This window comes from Colobus angolensis, unplaced genomic scaffold, assembly GCF_000951035.1.
Source record: "Colobus angolensis palliatus isolate OR3802 unplaced genomic scaffold, Cang.pa_1.0 Scaffold220, whole genome shotgun sequence".
NCBI lineage: Eukaryota > Metazoa > Chordata > Mammalia > Primates > Cercopithecidae > Colobus > Colobus angolensis.
Window position 1 is genome coordinate 1,700,448 of NW_012115378.1, and position 7,654 is coordinate 1,708,101.

General features: G+C 51.6%; 1 long non-coding RNA gene across 1 annotated transcript; it reads left to right on the plus strand.

The window, feature by feature from the left end:
• The first annotated feature begins 56 nt into the window (after window positions 1-56).
• Window positions 57-7,362, plus strand: LOC105512975. Its single transcript, XR_001001932.1, has 2 exons — window positions 57-263; window positions 6,975-7,362. It is a non-coding gene; the product is annotated as an uncharacterized LOC105512975 (long non-coding RNA).
• Window positions 7,363-7,654: the final 292 nt, after the last annotated feature.

Sequence of the window (7,654 nt, forward strand, 5' to 3'; positions counted from 1 at the left end):
CGCGAAGCCTGCCCCCGGCGACTCCGCCCCTGCCGCGCCTCCCGGGCCGCCAGCCTGCAGCCTCTCGGAATCCACGGCCTAGGTGTGGCGCCCCGGCCGGACTTTCACTGCTGGCCCGCCCTTTTCCCACCTGGCCACGGGAGCGGGTGCCAGTCTTTAAGCAGCCTCTCGATGGGTCCCACGAAGATGTTTCCAGACCCTTGGAATGCTAAGTTCAAGTTTAGCTATGTCCCGCGGAGAGGCTGGTGGAAAGAAGCAACGAGGTGATCTTTCCTGCTTGGCATCCTGGAACCCCACGACCCTCCTCCTCGCAGGTACCGGCGTCTTGCGGCGGCGGGGGGAGGGGGCGTTGTCGGGTTGCTGCTACCCAGCGGGGCGCGTGCTTGCAGTTTGTGAGAATGCGGCTGAGCAAAGGGTAGAAAAGGGAAAAGATCAGGGATCCACGAAGCTAATGAATTCTCAGTGGCTGCACACCGTCGGAACCGGGAGGCTCGGGGGCTTTCCCTGGAGCCGGCACAGCAACTGGAATCCCCGTGAGCTGAGCTTCCCCTCCCTCCCAACCTCCCAACCGCGCACTGGGCCCTCCTCCCTGCCTCCCCACCACTGCATCCCGCCCCGCACTTCCCGCACGTGGGTGTAGCCGGCCCTCTCTACTGAGGCAAGAATGCCCTAGGAAAAGCTGCCCCTGTCCCGGACAGGGAGTGGAATAAGAGCACCTCCTCCCATCCCTACTCGGGCCTGCACCCAGAGCAGCCGAGACACAGCGGCTGTCTTGGAGAACAGGTGCTTCAGTTGGGAGGCCTGGTCAAACCTTACGGGTGCAAAGTGCGGAGCGGGATGCAGGGGTGGGGCAGCAGGTGCAGAAGTAAAGACCAGGCATGCGGCTGTGGGGTGGGGGGAAATCTCACGTGTGATCCCAGGTGCGGAACCCGCTACTGGGAATGGGGTGGAAGCAAAACAGGTACTGCACACCCAGGCGAGGTGCCTTGTGGGTAGTCGAATGTCACGGGTGGTGGGCAGTGCGGAACCCGCTGCAGGTGGGAAGCAGGTGCTGGGGACTCACGGGAGATAACTCAGAGGCAGGCTCGGTGGAGAACCCAAGGCGAGCGATCAGGTACAGGCGGCCCACAGGCCCTGGAGGCATACAGCGTGGGGACGAGGTGGGAAGAAGGCCTATGCCCCAAGAGCTCAACCTGTGCTGCATCCAGGCCAGCTGTCACCCAGGGTATGGGCCGCAGATGCCCTAGGATCCTTGCTGATGCATGATGCGTACTGGTGCCCAGCATGAGAGCCGTGGGAAGGCAGCACACAGCCCTGGCTCTCTGGCCCAGGCCCCTGATACCAGGCCAGAGAAAGACCCGTCACTAAGAGCTCATTTTCCCCTGGCCGGAGACCTGGGGTCTGTGGACTGCAGCGCTAGAGTCCATGCCCAGGTACCCGTATTCCTCAGTGGCCTCTGCCCACTGACCACCCCAGCTCTCTCCCTCACTGCTGAATGGTCAGGACCTTACTTGACAAACACCCATAGTTATTCGAGGAGGAGTGAATGTACTGATGGATGGATGCAGGCTTTTGCTCATTGACATCACTGCCTACCCCACCATCTGCTTGCCTTCTGGCCATGCTTCAAGCAGGCACTTTGGATGCTGGACTGTCTTCTGCGAATGTGGCTTTGGGCAGCGCTAATAACAAGAGCTACATACAGGGCCTCACTGTGTGCCAGGCACGGCACTGTGTACACTCTTACCTGTCCTGGTCGTTCAATAATCAAATATGCAGATCTACGAGGTTGCTCTTACAGATGGGGAAGTTGAGGCAGAGAGAGGCAGAATAACTTGTACAAGGGCACACAGCTAGAAGACAAGCTAGCAGCTGAGAAGTCAGCCTCCAGAGCCCAGGCAGGGAAGTGTGTTTTGCTAACTCTCTGGTGTGAGCCTCTGTGGTTTCCAGGGCCTCAGTTTCCCCATCTAAGTTGAGAGAGGGGTGGGGTTGATCCAGCAGCTGTTCAGTGTGTGTCACTCCTCGCCCCTCCTTTTAAAGCCCTGCTTCCCAGTGAGGGTCTTCCCTAGGCCAGGGTTTCCAGGCATTCATTTGCATGAATCCCCTAGACAGCCTATTCAAAGGCAGGTTCTGACTCTTTAAGTTTGAGGGTCTGTGTTTCTAAGTAGCCCAGGTGATGCTGATGCCTCATTCATGAATGGCACTCTGAGGAGGAAGGGCCTAGGTCATTTCCCTGGGAATGTAAGGAGCACCTCTCTTCAAGGAGTTCTGCAGCCAGCTAACAAACCACCGGTCCACAGGGGTGCTGCTTCAGACAAGCTTGCCTAGTGATGGACTGGAAGAGGCCAACTCAGTGCAGAACTCCTGAAAGTTATTAAAAATCACTGAGTTACTGTTAATCAAGAAATACTTTAAAGCAGTTGGCTATGTCCATCCAGGGCACTGTGTGCTTGGGAGGGTGGATGTGAAGATAGTGCCTACAGCTGAGTAGGAAAATGAACCTACACTAGTCACAAGGCAATGTGGGCTGAATGCCCAGGCAGCACTGGTTCAGGATGCAGGTACAGGATTGCAAGAGAGGAAGTGGCTACTTCCTAGCAAGATATCCAGGGAAGGTAACACAAAGGAGGAAGCCTTTGAAGTGGGCCATAGCAGTGAGCTGGTCAAGAAGGGGGGAGGAATAGGGGATATGAGAAACACTGGGAGTCTTGGCCTCTAATTGGCACCCTTAGGTGCATTTCATCAGGATTCCCTGGGCCGCTCCCACCCGAAAGAGACTATCAGAAGTCAGATTGATTGCTGTCACCCGCCTTAAGCAGAACCTCTATCCCCACCAAGGAATGTCTGACCTGGGAAGAGGAGTGATCTCCTGGGCCCTGTGCTACAGGCTGCCATGGCCACCTCTCACCTGGTCCAGCTGCTGGCCTTGGAGCATCCAAGCAAACTGAGCTGGTCCATGCTGAGGTCCCAGGAGGCCAGCTTCTGCACTTAAAGTTTATAGCTAGGTAGGAAAACAGCTCTTCCAACTCCCACTTACAGCCCTTTCTCACCTAAGAACTTGAAAAATTATGTGTCTATGAGTCAGTTGGGCCGACAGGTGAGATGCCCTCAATTTTGTACTTTAAATCTCTCCCCCTGTGTGAATCTTAGTCCCTGGTGCCGCTCACTGAGCCTAATTCCTTACCTCCTGAGGATGTTTCCCCAAATCCCCTTGCTCCCAGGTTAACAACTCCCACCCCCAATGTCTCCTAGCAATGGGCTCCATGTGAAAGAATTCTCTACTACATACAAAGCGTTCATTCATGTATTCTTCCATTCATTCATTCATTCTTTCATTCACTCACTCACTCGCTCAGCAGAAGATGAATGAATGTCAGAGTTAGGCTCGGAGTTGGCGATGGAAAAACAATGAAAGGCAGGCTTTGAAGCTCGAAAGTGCCCTGTGGGTGATTTAGGTAGAACTATCCATTGGCCATGACCAGATTGGATGAGCCTGTGAGAAATGGGAGCAGGGAAACCAGCTATAACTTCTTGCAACTGTCCCGGCTTGAAACACTAGAAGATTCACTTGAAAATTACTAGCGCTTTTGGCAGGGGCATTCATTCAGTGTTCAGTGGGCAGCTGCGCCCTGCTGCAAACATGGTAGGCACCAAGAAGACAACAGTCAGCAAGGCAGTCTCTGTGCCTGAGAGGTTCCTGGGACGGGGAAGGAGATAGGTTCATAGTCAGGTCACCCCTCCAAGGCTGCAGAGTACTGGAGAAGAGTCCTTCCCACAAAGGTCCAGGCGTGGGGTAAAGAGCCTCCCAGATCTGGGGCTGCTAGGAGACCTGCCCAGAGGGTCCTGGAGGAGGAGGTGGGGGAGGGAGGGCAGCATTCCATACTTAAAAGTCTAGAGGTGCAAAAAGGCTCAGAAAATTCCAGATGCAGGAATTTTAATGAAGCTGGAGCACAGACTGCCTCTCTGTGGGGATAAGTGTGAAGGGGAGTGAGAGAAGTAAGAGGGGTCAGATTTTCTGGTACAGAGAAGAAAGCTGGCCTTGGTCCAGAAGGGACAGGAACACTCTAGAGTCTCCTCCTGAGAGTGGCTGGATCAGGGGTGTGCTTAGACCCCAGGCAGCAGTGGAGGAGGTGGGAGTGGGGAGGTTGCAGGGAGCACTACTGTCAGAGGCTAGGCAAAAGTCCTGGTGAAAAGTAGTGAGGGCCTGGTCTGAGGCCCAGATCATGCAGAAGTGATGAAATTCAGGGACTAATGGGACTGAAGACTGGCCCAAGGTGACTTGGTGCTGTCAGACTAGGATACTGAGTGGACACAAGGAGTCTCAGGCACAGGGAGACAATATGGAACTCGGTTCAGGACATCTCAGTGGAGATTCAGGGCTCAAAAGGGATAGAGTGTCTGGGGTTGGAGACTTGAGTCATCTCAGGGGCTTGTGCACAGGTCATCTCAGGAGATCTGAAGTGTTTAGGGAAAGAGGACAGAGCCCTGGGGACAGTGGCACTTAAAGGGTCTCTGTCTCATGCCACAGGTGGGAAGGCTCAGTTAGAGAAGTGGGGACAGAACCAGAAGAGAGCACCTTGGCAATATCTAAGGCCATAAGGCCAATTAGGACAAGGGTTAAACTTAAACAATTAGGACAGACTGTTAAACTTGTTGGGTAGGCGGTATACACAGTGGCCTAAGCAGGAACAGCTCTATTATTACCAGGCGGGGATGGCAGCTCCACTATGATGGTCAAGTCCTAAATGGTGAGTAAGGTTAGAGGTTTTCCCACTGGCAAGCCCCTTGAAGACCTTGGCCTCCTAGTCGGGAAGATATTAGGTTGGTGCGAAAGTAATTGCGCCTTTTGCATCAAAATGGCAAAAGCCGCAATTACTTTCGCACCAACCTACAGTTGGGGGCTGCAATTTTGAGGGATCAAATTTCCCACCAAATTAATCAGGATAGGGATAGGCATATCCAAGAAGGCTGAATCTGGTTTGGATAATGAAATTAACTTAAGTGTGTCCTACTAGGGTGCAATGCACACTTTTCCAACAATGAGAGCTCACAAACCTGGGTATCCTGGTACCTAGGAAATCAGAAGTGGGCTGGCACAGGAAGCAGTGAGACAGACACAGCACTGGAGCAAGTTTCTCCCCAAAGACTGGCAGAGCGCCCCAGCAGAAACTGAAAGCAGTGGAAAGAAAGATCAGAAACCCCAGGAAGCTCCCTCCCCTAGACTGACACAAGACCTTTCCTGTGAATAGAAACTAAAAGGGCAGTTCAACATCATGACGTGATTGGGAACAAGGCTCCATTATATCTAATGTTTGAAACAACCAAACCCACCAGTACCAGGCTGACCACAGGACTGAGAGGGCGGAGGGCCAGAGCAGCAGTCTTCCTGGCGCTGTCTTCCCAGGGGCTTGGCTGCTTCCATGTTCATTCATGAGCAGATCCACTGGGCCAGGCCAGCCCCTTCTTGGTCTCTTCTGTGCTAGCACCTCCTTCCTACTCTTTGCCCCCTACCCCTTTATACCACCAAGACAGGAATCTCAGATACTCTATTTACTGACTGGCAGATTACATTTGAGAATGGTTTCTCCACCAGCCATCAATGTTGTCAAACTCATTCATCCCTGAATTCAGCAAATATGTGACAATACACTGCCAGATGCTGTGGACAACAGGAAAACCCATCTGATGGCCAGGTGTTTAGGCTTTAGCAGGCTTGTACAGGGGGCTCACATTGCTTGTCCATCCTGTATCCATTGGCCCCTGATTTTGCTTTGGAAAACCACCCCACATTAGAGCAACCATGTGATCTCATTGGGACCTACTCTGCCTCTAGGCCAGCATAGGTGATCTCACAGCTCATTACATCAGATGGGTAAGCCCAAGCCACTCAATGTGTGGCTTTCCCCTGCCCACTGTGATTAGCTGAGGAATGGTCCAGTCAGAGTAAGGTTAGAGACTTACTGCTAACGGTTATTATTTCCTTTGATATTAACAAGGAAAAAAGTCACGTAGGGGCTGTTTGCATTCCTCTTACGGCAATGAGGGAGAATAGCCTCAGGAGAAAGCTGCCATGTGGCCAGGCATGGTGGCTCACCCCTATAATCCCAGCACTTTGGGAGGCCAAGACAGGAGGATGGCTTGAGTCCAGGAGTTCAAGATCAGCCTGGGCGACACAGTGAGGCCCTGTCTCTATTAAAAATAATAACGGGCCACGCCCAGTGGCTCACACCTGTAATCCCAGCACTTTGGGAGACTGAGGCAGGTGGATCACCTGAGGTCAGGAGTTCAGGACCAGCCTGGCCAACATGGTGAAACCCCGTCTCTACTAAAAATACAAAAATTAGCCAGGCATGGTGGTGTGTGTCTGTAATCCCAGCTACTCAGGAGGCTGAGGCAGGAGAATCACTTGAACCCAGGAGGTGGAGGTTGCAGTGAGCCGAGATCAGGACACTGCACTCCAGCTTGGGCAACAAGAGTGAAACTCAGTTTCAAATAATAACAAAAGGAGAAAGCTGCCATGGAAAGGGCAGAGCTGAGCAAACTAGAGAAAGGAAGGCAGAGCCCATATCAGACTGCACCTGAAGCCTATCCCACCACTGAACTTTTTTCAGTCATATGAGCCAGTAATTCCTTTGTGTTTGAGATGAACTTCCTTACAAAAGAAGGTATCTACCTGACACAGCATAAAACATACACAAAAATAGAAGATAGAAGGTGACAAGTGCCATAAAAGAAAATTGGAATAAAATACTACGGAATTCAGAGAGAGAATAAAAAGAATACTTGAGGGGTTTACTAAAGGCTCTATGGCGGTGACATGAGCTGAGCTTTATTTAATCATAATAGTACCAGATACAAACCACTGCTATCTTATTTATATCCCAGGCACCAAACTAGTGTTTTTCATACATTGGCTCATTTAATTCTCAGGACAATCCTACAAACCGGTTACTGCTGTTCTACCTTTCTGCCAGAATGAAGCACCCCAGTTCTCTGCTGAACACATGGGCATCTGCAATAGATTTAATTTCCCAGCTTCTCCTGAAGCTAGGTATGACCACAACACTAAATTCTGCCTGAGGAGATTAAGCAAAATCATATGGGACTTCCAAGAAATGTTTTTAAAGTCAGGGGCAGGCCTTTCTTCATGCCTTCCTCCTCTTTACTGGCTGGAATGCAAAGATCATGACAGGAGGCCAAGCAGCCATCCTGGAAGGTGAACGCCTCATACTGAGGACGTCAGACAGCGAAATAAGAGCCTGGGTCCTTGATCCTGTAGACATCTCCCTGCCCATCCTGGTCTGTCTGCCTTGACTCCTTTCATATGAGAGAAATAAACTTTTAACTTGTGTAAACCAGAAAGAAAATTTTACAATGTTTTTCACACACAGTTGAATGGAAGCCAGACTCATACACTAATCTTATCTCCACTTTTAGAACAGCTTGCCCACAGTGATAGCCAGTGTGAGCTGGGTTTCTGTTGCTCCACTCATTGAGGTTCCAACCCTTACCTAGACTGCCCTATGAAATATCTAGAACTTGGTCAGGAGAAAGGATGTAGGGGAAAAGGTCAGCAAAAGCCAAACACTAAGGGTAGCAGGGGCAGAAGTGAGAGTCCGGAGTGAAAGGTGACATAATTTGCCTATTCCACTGA